The sequence below is a fragment of the Siphateles boraxobius genome, unplaced genomic scaffold (genome assembly GCF_051911475.1).
Source record: "Siphateles boraxobius isolate OS27281-9 unplaced genomic scaffold, OSU_SipBor_1 81, whole genome shotgun sequence".
In the NCBI taxonomy this organism is placed as follows: domain Eukaryota; kingdom Metazoa; phylum Chordata; class Actinopteri; order Cypriniformes; family Leuciscidae; genus Siphateles; species Siphateles boraxobius.
Genome location: NW_027509210.1, coordinates 1119980 through 1131490, shown reverse-complemented (window position 1 = coordinate 1131490; position 11511 = coordinate 1119980). Strand labels below are relative to the sequence as shown.

At 37.6% G+C, this 11511-nt stretch overlaps 1 long non-coding RNA gene across 2 annotated transcripts; it reads left to right on the top strand.

Annotated features, from left to right (window-relative positions):
• Positions 1–10372: 10372 nt before the first annotated feature.
• Positions 10373–11123, top strand: LOC143730796 (uncharacterized). 2 transcript variants are annotated; one of them, XR_013200633.1, is made up of 4 exons: positions 10373–10490; positions 10575–10636; positions 10705–10923; positions 11010–11123. It is a non-coding gene; the product is annotated as an uncharacterized LOC143730796 (long non-coding RNA). The 2 variants fall into 2 exon arrangements; XR_013200632.1 differs by lacking the exon at positions 11010–11123 and having other exon boundaries at positions 10431–10490; positions 10705–10930.
• Positions 11124–11511: the final 388 nt, after the last annotated feature.

Here is an 11511-nt window from a genome sequence, read left to right as displayed (position 1 = left end):
GGACCTTGTCGTGGACCTTGTCGTGGACCTTGTCGTGGACCTTGTCGTGGACCTTGTCGTGGACCTTGTCGTGGACCTTGTCGTGGACCTTGTCGTGGACCTTGTCGTGGACCTTGTCGTGGACCTTGTCGTGGACCTTGTCGTGGACCTTGTCGTGGACCTTGTCGTGGACCTTGTCGTGGACCTTGTCGTGGACCTTGTCGTGTTCCTTGTCGTGTTCCTTGTCGTGTTCCTTGTCGTGGACCTGTGCAACACTGTGTCTCTTTCTGTTGTCCTGGCTAGATAACTATTGCTTTACTGCCTATTGTTAACCACTGGAGCCACGCACTGTTTCTTTGTGAGATGTCCCAGTCCATACCTTTTTGCTTTATCATTTAAGCTGTTATCTATCTGATTATTTGCTTTGTTTATTGTCTGGAAACTGTAGGGAGGTGGGTGCCATTTTTATTTTGCGATCCCCTGTTTTCTCCTGGTTTGTGGTCAGGTAGGGAGAGAGTGTACATTTCTGTTGTTTATTTGTATTTTCTTTAAGAGGTTTAGTAAGAAATTGAGTCTCCCAGGCAGATTAAACTTTTGTTTGTTATTTTGACATTGCCCCCTCCTGAAGTCTTTGTTTCCTTCCCAATTTATTCTCTAAGTAAATTGTTGTTAACTTTTTGAATAAAATTATTGAAGAGAACTTTGTTGTTGTGGTGCTGTTGCAGGGCCCTGACTATTGCTCTTTAAAATCTTAAACTTTGTTACGTTCTGACCACTAGATATTCATAGGACGTAACAAAAAAAAAAATATATATATATATATATATATATATATATATACACATACACACAGGTGCTGGTCATATAATTAGAATATCATCAAAAATTTGATTTCAGTAATTCCATTCAAAAAGTGAAATTTGGATTTTATATTCATTCATTACACACAGACTGATATATTTCAAATGTTTATTTCATTTAATTGTGATGACAACTAATGAAAATCCCAAATTCAGTATCTCCAAAAATTAGAATATTACTTAAAGGGTCATGAAACCCCCCTCTTTCAGCTCAAGTCTAGCTCACAATCTTTTTGAAAAATGCAACTTAATTGGGCATGGATGGCTGTGAGAAGAAGGGAGGGAGTGGGTGTGGCACGGCAGGGGAGAGTGGGAAATGTCATCAGCCAGCAGTGTTGACAGATGTACGATAATTATCGTATTTGTACAATAAGTTTGACCTCTGTACAATGTACGATCAATAATGAACAATAATTTCAGAGTTTTCAGTCGTTCGTCCAAACACACATCCCACCGCTTCTCTCTCTGACCCCGAATCATTTCGCAGGCTTGCCTGCCTGCACGCAAGCACGTACACACACACACACACGCACGCACAGGCACCACACGGTGTCAACCGGCCCGCACATCAACACTACACATTCACAAGTCTCCAACATTAAGCATACAATTGATATATTATCGAAATATCTCAAATGTTCATAACAACCGCTTATTTCACAAAAGGAAAGTAAAATGACCAGGGTTACATTTTAGACACACACATACCTCTGAAGGGATAGAAACAGGGTCCGAAATTAACACCCGCCAAGCGCCTAATGCGGGTAGATTTTCCGTTTGGCGAGTAAATCTCAAAAGGCTATCCGCCACACTGGCGGGTGAATGTTCCAGACATCCAAAGTCTTGCGGAAGTTCCGGGAGTGTCCCGCATATTGATAGCGGCTCCCTGATGCCCGCAAATTAGTTCAAATCTCCAGGAATCTAGAGAGAGCGAGAAAGCGCGCTCATACTGTGCTCCAAACCGTGTAGCGCGCGCACTGCAGAGAGGGAGAGAACTTGTGTGTGTGTGTGCCTCAAGAAGTGTGTGTGAACCTTCACACCAAAAATAGACCAACACTAAATATATATTTTTAACTTAAATAATTAATAAATTAAGATGACAAAAAGAAAACACTGAATCAGTTTGAAGCTTCGAAAAAACGGCTTTTTTTTCATCAGACTACGTTTTTTCGTCAAATAAAAATAGCAGGCCTACCTCAATCCACAGCTTGTCTAGTTTTTACTTTAAAAAGTAATATGTCTACATGATGTGGGGTGAGTCTGGATCTCCGATGGCACAGATGTCCCGGGAATACAGAGATAACGTCTCGCTAGAGTGGCCAACTTCGGAAAGCGCCTTTCATTTGCTTGTGGATGTTTGCTTCGCAAGTGATATTGCATTGTACTTGCACTAGGCCTACTGCTATTTTAATACCGCGTAGCATATTTTGCAAGTAACTTCGTCGCCCTTTCTGTCGAAATGGTCCCACACAGTAGCTACTTCTTTTCGCTTGCTTCATTGTGCTTGCTCAGCGAAATATGTCTTTAGGCGCGTGTGGTTGCGCGTGTCGACGCACCCCATGATTTAACAAATATAGGCTATATACTAGGGATGGCCCCATACCATTTTTTATGAGTATTTACATTTGTGTACTTGCCGATATCGAGTACCGATACCGATATTTCTACCGCAAAAGTAACTATAGGCTCCCAGAAAAGAAGACAGAAGACTATTTTAGAACACAGGTTAGAAGACTGTTTTTATTTTCTTCTCTGCTTGTTTTAACAAGTCTAAAAATAAATAATAATGAGTAAAATAATAAATGTATTAACACACAAACCACTGTTAATTTAACATAAAAGCAAGCAGTTACTGCGTGCATGGTCTGACATGACTGAATGCGCCCAAAGTGCATCTGTTATTATCAATGAAGCTGACTGCACAATGAATCTTTCATAATATCCACACTTTGTTTGTTATAATTAGAGGATTTGCCAGCATACAGAATTCAGCACTGAACAAAAAAGTTTTGAGCAGTGAGGGGAGTCTCTTAAATGCTTCTGATTAGCCATTGCGTTCAAGAAATCAACACACATGTCTGTGATTGGCTACATCGCTCAACGCTGCAAACATGTTATGAATAGAAACTCTGGCCTGTAAATCGTTTCTATTTTGTTTTAGTTGTTGTTCTTGCTTTTCTGCAACAGATGAATGAAAATTCATATATATATATATATTAGTGCTGTCAAACGATTAAAATATTTAATCGCGATTAATCGCATTAATGTCATAGTTAACTCGCGATTAATCGCACATTTTTATCTATTCTAAATGTCTCTTGATTTCTTTTTGTTCATTATTTTTTCTCATTTTAATGCTCTTATCAACATGAAAAAAGTGGATTGCTTGCTTTGTGCACATTTTTTTTAAACTGAAAACAACATAGGCAATACTGTGTTCAATTTCACACTAACATTCTCACTTGGAGCAAATCATTTCTTTGTAACACAATGTAACACTGTCCATCAATAAAAGGGTGAAAGAAATACTGACGAGGTACTGATATTGACGAGGGGGCGGAGAATTCGCATCAGCTGTGTGTGTGTGCTTGGCCATCATGAAGTGGTACTTCAGACTGGACTTGCTGCGATGATGATAGCTCAGTTCATAACGACAAAACACACAGATCACTTTGGTCTAGTCAATGGAACCATTTGCCAACTTTTTAAAAGTAAACTTTCCATTCAGAATCTTATTGGCATCCATTTCGGCGTCTCGCGCTCGTCATCCACTCAAAACGTAACGTTAACCTATTTGGCTGGTGTGGTGAAGAGATGAGTCCCACTGAAGAGATGGGTCCCACCTTAGGACCCCACTAGTATTCCAGTAGTATTCCTGATCTTAATATGTTCTCGCGATAACTTGTAGCTAACGTCAACTGTTATAGCTTTATGTGGAATGCTAAATCCCGCTGCTATGGTAGTACCCCAGAGTGCAAGATAAGATAAAAAATAAAAGATAAAAGCAGTTTGTTGCCATCAAGTAAAACATTTATTTGTATAGCGCTTTTCATAGTAGGTTGCGTCAAAAGCAGAGGAGAAAGGCCGCGAAATTTAAAAATACTACTTTTATTGTGTCACGAAATGTAGTTTTAAGAGTTTTTCAGTCGAGAATGTAGTTGCTTAAAGCTCAAATCTGTGGTTTATTTATAAAGATAGCGCCTATTTAAAATTTTGATCTGACGTTTTCGGCGTTGTGAGATCCAGGCGATAATCGGGCGCACAGCGCTCATGTAACCCGCCTGGAACAGCCTTACCTAGGCTAGTCCTTCTGACGTTTGCCGCTGGCTCTGATGTCTCTAGTCTAGTGTTTGAACATGAGATATAATTCGGCTTGTATAAGTCGATCTTTGGTCTCATTAATCTATAGTTTGTTCGTTGGCAAATCGTTTTGGCTGAGGGCAAAGTGAAGTCTCATAACTTTATATATTTAGGCTATTTAACTTTAACGTTGTAGCCTGCTGACTTAGTTTGACTGAATCTTTTAACTTGCTTTATTTCTTGACTTGTATAGCTTCTTATACCTTTTAGGCTACTTATACTTTAATAATGTCTATTATTGATCAATAAAACTGAAATTTAACAAAAAGAGACAGGGTTGTGTCATTTTATTTCATATAGCCTATGTAAGAATATTTTAATATATATAAAATATGATATCACCAACACGTCATGTATTTTTTCATGTATGGAATGGGAAGAATTTCAGAGTATGTTGTCTTGAAAGAAATCAAGCATTACTGGCAAAGGCTGAAAAGAGACCATGCCTTTCTAAGAGCTTTTAAAAACAGGTTGCTGTTGATAATGTAGGTAAACAAAGTTTTTGTTCTGTACTTAGCTAATATGATGTACTGCAATATTAAATATATAATACTTCAATGTGTATATAATATAATGAACTTTGCTGCTTTGTAAATTTAAATCAGGAACGGGCAACTCGGTCCCTTTTTTAGGTCTCCTTTTGAGGTGGAGTTTACCTCCAACCTTAATCAAGTACACCTAAATTTTTTTAATCAAAGTCTTCAGGTTTACTTATAGACAATTATAGGCAGGTGGGTTTGAGGTTGGAGCTAAATCTGCAGGACAGTGGATGCTGAGGATGGCAGAGGTTTTTAGGTCACAGGTTTTTAGAAACAAATTTTATTATTTATATTACGACGTATATTACAATCAATAAAACATTGTCATTTTTAAAGACACTTGAAAATGGCCAATGAGAACGTCTCTCATCATTTTTTTTTTTAATGCGGGGCTATATATATACGCTTGTCATGTTTCACAGGTCCCTTTCGTCAGAAATTCTACGAAATATTGCAAAGTATCTCTGCGAAAATTTTATCTCTGGACATCTGTGCATCTCTCTGGACAGTTTCATCTCTGGACAATATCATCACTGCGACCAATACATTTACCTTACTTAATTCAAAAATACAATTTAATTATAAATTTAAATTAACATTAATTATTGTTCTTTCTCTTCATCCAACATCTCAGTAAGTATACATCACACGGTGTATTTTAATAATGTTTAATTGTAATTACATTTCAATAAACGAAATGATCGGCCTGTAATAATTTTTACCGTTATAGATGCTTAAGACAAAGTTCATAATTCTTGCATGAGCTCATATTTTTTTTCTTCGAATAAACTATTTGCAATGTTATAATACATTTTGGACGAAAGTCTTTGAAATCTCTGCCGTTGTGACTGAATGAAGAATTAAAAATGTAAGGCCTCCTTAAGGCACCTTGCACAAATTGGGAGTTCGAGCACCTGGGCACAGTTGCATGAAACACCTTAATAACTTAACGTTAATTAATTATATTAATAACTAGTGCTGTCAAAGTTAACGCATGCGATTACTTTTTGTCCAGTTTAACGCATTAAAATATATATTTTATATTTACAGCAGTAATTGGCAGTTGGCAACGGCAGGTCTTAAAGGCACAGCACCCAATTAAGCGGTCTGTCACTCAGGGTCAAACAAAGAACAAAGGGAACAGATAAAATTACTCCCTGCTCTTAACTAAATAACTTTTGTAGCTTGAATAAGGAGTCATTTATATTTAATTTATAAATTATGCAGTGTTTGATCGCTTTATACAATTTCTGTATATTTCCTACATGTTAGACAGGTAGGGTTATGGTTGGGGGGTCATATTTATCAAGACATCCCTAGCTGTATTACTATCAGTGATACTGGCCTTCATTCATAAAAAGATGTCATTAAACAAGTACTTAAAATATACTGTCTTTATTTAGTCATGTTATTGTTACAGAGCGGGCTTCCGCACCGCCTCTTCACCACCAGAGGGAGCCTTCACCTGAATACTAGTTTACTCTGGAACTCAAATCCCCATAATGCTTCATACCTGGGACTGATTACGCACACACCTGCACCTCATTCAGACTCTCCATATAAGCCACACACAAACAGAAGTTCAGTGCGAAGTATTGCCCCGGCCTGTAATCACTGAGCGTTTTTCCCTATCTTGCTGATCTATTTGCTGACCTCGGATTGTTATCTCATTACTGCCTGTTTGCTGCCTGTCTTGACTCGGATTGCCCTGGATTATTGTTTTTTGCTGCCTGCCCTGATCTTCTGCCTGTTACCTGACTACTCTCTGTGCCTGCTCTCTGTATTACCTGTTTTGCTGTTCCCTGACCCCTGCCTGTTTGACGTTTCTTCAATAAAGCTGCAAATGGATTCTACTCAGTCTCCAGACTCGTTACAGTTATGTTGTTTCTACATTAATCTGGAGATTAAATGTGAAATTATTAAATGATAAATATATATTAACGCATACAAACTTGAGTGTTTTTAATTGTGATCAATCGCAATTAATCACAGAAAAATATGTGATTAATCTAGTAAATTTTTTGGACCATATACTGCACTATTAATAAGTAACCTAATATTAATTAATTCACCTAATATCATTACTTTTGTTTTGAATTAAAGTTATGTTACAGTTTTCGTTGTATGCGGAGGTGAGGCAGTACATGGAGCGTGGAGATTACCAAGAGAACGCTGACAGGGACCGCAAGAGAATTGTCAGGCGTTCTTCTAAGAAGTTCATTGTGCAGGGGAAGTAGAAAAAATATAATTTCCTTTTAATGTATTATTTATTCTGTAATTTACAGTATCCGCTACGTTTGCTTATGATAAAACAATTCATTTTACATATTTTTTTTCTTCAATAAATAACAGGATTTAAATATTGTGTGTTGCGTTCACTCACATTACCTTTGTATGTCTCTAATACAGATGGACATCTTTATTTTAAAACTGCAAATGGGTCAAACCGTCTGGTTGTCATGGATGAGAAACAGAAGGAACAAGTCCTTCGGGACTGCCATGACAACCCAACTACAGGTGGGCATCAAGGGAGAACAAGGACATTTAATAAGATTGCAAGCGCATACTACTGGCAAGGCATCTTTTCGGACGTCACGAAATGGGTAAGATATTTGAAGACTCAAACTCCTGGCCCACGAGATGGTTTCATACAGCCCATCAAGTGTAAATAATTAACTCATGGGTACGTTATGTAGAGGCCACGACATATTATATTTAGGCCACAAGATCATATATTCAACTACATACTTATGTCGTGGCCATGTGTTTTAAGTCGTGTCCTTAAGATCCTATGTTGAGTTTAAGACCCCTGATGTAGTTGTACAAAATAATGTGTTTCTTCTGTTTGCGATGTTACAAACACCAAATGTTTTATATTTTAGATTGCCCATTGTCCACAGTGTCAGCTTAATGATACTATTAAAACAGTGGCTCCAGTGTTGCACCCTATCAAAGCAAACAAAAGAAAAGAGGGACGCAAAGGTGGACGTTTAGAGGGGAACTGGAGCGGCCCTTTTCTAGTCAAAGACATTACCGGAAAAGGGGTTGCTACACTTGCAGACAACATTCTCCGCCAGAAAACCAATGTGTCCCAACTCAAACCATACCTGCGGCGTGACATTAACCTGGATGGTGAGAAAGGCAGTAAATTACAGTAGATGGTCCACTTTTTACAGTAGATGGTTTTCTGGCGGAGATCACTCAGATCATTAGGATCACATCGGCTAGAAATACCAAGGGTTCACTCTAAGCATGGCGAGTCTGCTTTTAGCTACTATGCCAGCCGCAGCTGGAACCAGCTTCCAGAAGAGATCAGATGTGCTCCTACAGTAATCTCATTCAAATCCAGACTCAAAACACATCTGTTTAACTGTGCATTTACTGAATGAGCACTGTGCCACTGTTCGTCCGACTGTTTGCACTGTATTTTATTTTATGTTTTAATTATTCTGATTTCATTTGATTATTTCTGTATTTTATCTTTTATTCTAAACTGTTTTAATTATTCTGATTTCTTTTGATTATTTTAATTTCTTCTATGTAAAGCACTTTGAATTACCATTGTGTATGAAATGTGCTATATAAATAAACTTGCCTTGCCGTGGCCTTGCAGTTTAGAAGTAAATGTTTATGGCAAATTTAAAAAAATTACAATTTTTTTTTTAGTGAATATTCATGATGACCATGATTACTGCCTGAAGACAGACATGGCAGGAGGTGATGCATCACGCACAGGTATGCTTTATTTGATTTTGATATTAGAATTAAATTTGTGCATTCCTTATTTAGATGTAAAAATGTAAAATAAGTTTGACAAAGATTTGTCCAATGTGTTCACAGAAATTGTTCAGTTTTCTGTGGATCGCTTTCACATCTTGGAGCTAGAAGAGGTAAGATGTCAAATAAATCTAAGGATGTTATATATTATATAATACTATATATATAAGACAATTACAAAGCATTACTTTTTCTAGGAAATATATATGAGAATTTTGAATGAGGAAACCGACAGAAAGCGGCCACTCATTAAGTTTTCGAGATGCCAGGCTACAGTTGAAGATTTCGAGACACTGTGCCCACAGAAGAAAAGTATCCCATGGCTGAATGACGACATTAGAATTTCAATTTGATAAAATTTTTGTAGTGAATATATATTTGTAATATTTCTAGTTAGTCCTGGTTTCCAGAAAACGTCCAAACAATAAGCTGCAATTGGACACATTCCTACCTGCAATCCATTTAATGGGGCTTTAGACAGTTTGTTTGGTAGACATTTTAATTAAAGTTCCTGTCATGATAAAAACTATTTTACTCCACTCAACAGGCCCAGAGTCTGTAGCACCAAGTTTCATCACAAAATTAAAAATATCTCAGCTCTGGAAGGCTCTAGAGCATCCAATCTTGCACTCATGTCTATGTCTCAGCACCCTCTATCAGAAATCCAAGATTTCGAGAAGATCCGAGAAACTTTATTTTTCGACCCAAAAAATCTTATTTATTTAGGGTTAGGGTTAAAATAAAGTTTCTCGGATCTTCTGGAAATCTTGGATTTCTGATAGAGGGTGCTGAGACATAGACATGAGTGCAAGATTGGATGCTCTGGAGCCTTCAAGAGCTGAGATATGGAGATCCCACGTAGCATTTATTCCATGTACAAAATAGTGGCTTCACGGCCAGTAGAATTTTTGGATGAAACTTAGTGCTACGGACTCAGGGGAGCCCGCAAGTAAATAACAGGCATCTGTCATCCCAATTCAGCCTACGATCCCTCTGAGTCATTATGCGTTCAATTGTAGCTTATTTGTATGACCGTTTGTCCCCGAACCTCCTACATATACTTCTTATATTATTCAACAACATTTTACTGTAATCTACTATTTCTTTTAGATTCTTGACACAAGGATTGCACAGCTCTGTAAAGCACATGGTGGAACTGCTTTACAGGTGCACACATTCGTTCTCTGGTGGCGATCCTTCACTAACAAGAAACATGTGAATGACAGTCACATTTCTTGTCTGAAGGTAAATGAAAATCTATTAAATAAATCTCAGGGGCTGGGAACACATTTGTAGCACCGATTATTTTCTTAATGATATTTTAAAGGACCTTGATGAGAATGACATGGTCCTTATTCCAAGAATTGTTGGTGGACAGAGCCCTGAAAAGGGAAACCACTTCATTTTGTGGGTATGTGTGGAGAAAAAATAAAATAAATTTTTTGCTCAACAGTTGTTACTCTTTGTGGTTAAAGCGGTTTCTGTTTGTTTTGTAAAGGTCTTGGATGGTTTGTTGAATCATATTCGAGTGTACGACCCCACTGGCAACTACAAATCAATTTCTGAGATGGACCTGGCTATACTATGGTATTTTTTGCATTGTAAATGACACACAATTTATCTTTATTTACTAATGTACATTTCTTAATTTCTTTTTTCTTTTGTACAAAAGCAATGCATTCCGAAATACTTGGGACTTGGGAAAATGGACTGTTGAGTACCCAGAACAGTGGAGGCTGGTTGACTCTAACAACTGTGGGGTTTTGGTTTTTACAGTAAGTTAAATAAATGCTTTTATTATTTTATTTTTTGTGTATTACATCTACATTACTTTAACAACTGTGTTTATTGCATTAGATGGCAGAAATGGAGGTGAGGGACAAATGGACCTCTATGCAAAACGAGGTGATACAGGGAGAAGATATCACGCATCATCAATGGCAGCATATGCTGTTCAGCATATGATGTATAAAATGTATGTGTAAAATGTGTGTCCTCATTCATAAAACCAACTTATAAGTTTAATAATTCAAGTAAATCGATGATTTTTAAAATATAGGACTGTTGAGGAGGTGGGGAAAAAAGGAAATTTGTGCTCTTGTCAGTGACATTGAAATTCAGGTACATATAAGATTTTTTGAAATTAAAAATGTCTAGAAATTGTTTGCTATACTAAATATTTTTTTCAGGAGTTGTTCCAAGGAATTGTGAAAGGCTCACTGAAACCTACGTGGAACAAATGGTGGCAAACGAAGACTGGGAAAATGTCAAAACCAAAGAGCTTTCATCCAGCCTTGTCAGCACATGTTGAGGAACTTCTAGGACACATTGACAACATTGTGTTTAAGCAAAAGAAGGAAAAAAAGCTTGAACATATCGACCTTATAATGTGTGAACTGATTCCTGAGGTACGCATTTTAAGGTATCATTTTGGTACAAATATATACTATATAGTATATATTTTAATTAAGAAATGTAATCTTTTGTTGTTCAGATAAGCCTTTTGATACTGAGACGAACGGAAGGTTTTAGTCACTTTTGGGCTGAGATATCTTATCTTGTGGAGTGTGTCATTAAAATGGCCTTGTAATGGCACAACATCCTAACAGTGAGTGATGTTACATAGCACAACAGACTTTGCGCGTGTACAAATGCACGTGTTGCAGCATGTTTGTATGTTTTGCAGGTCATGACCCAATCATGCCATGGGGAAATGACGACAAGGTTCAGCGAGCTATCTACGCCTGCTGCGTTGTGCCTTCCAGTTTGCCCATCTAAGTAAAAACAGTGAGTGATGTTACATAGCACAACAGATTTTGCGCATGTACAAACGCACGTGTTACAGGATGTTTGTGTGTTTTGCAAAAAAAAAAGCTGCACTTTTTCAGTACCACAGCGTCCTCGTCTCATGGTGTCATCTCATGGTCTCAGGAGCCTCGGCACATCTCACCTGATTGCATCATCTAGGCCTCAGGATGGTTCCACAAAGAATTGAC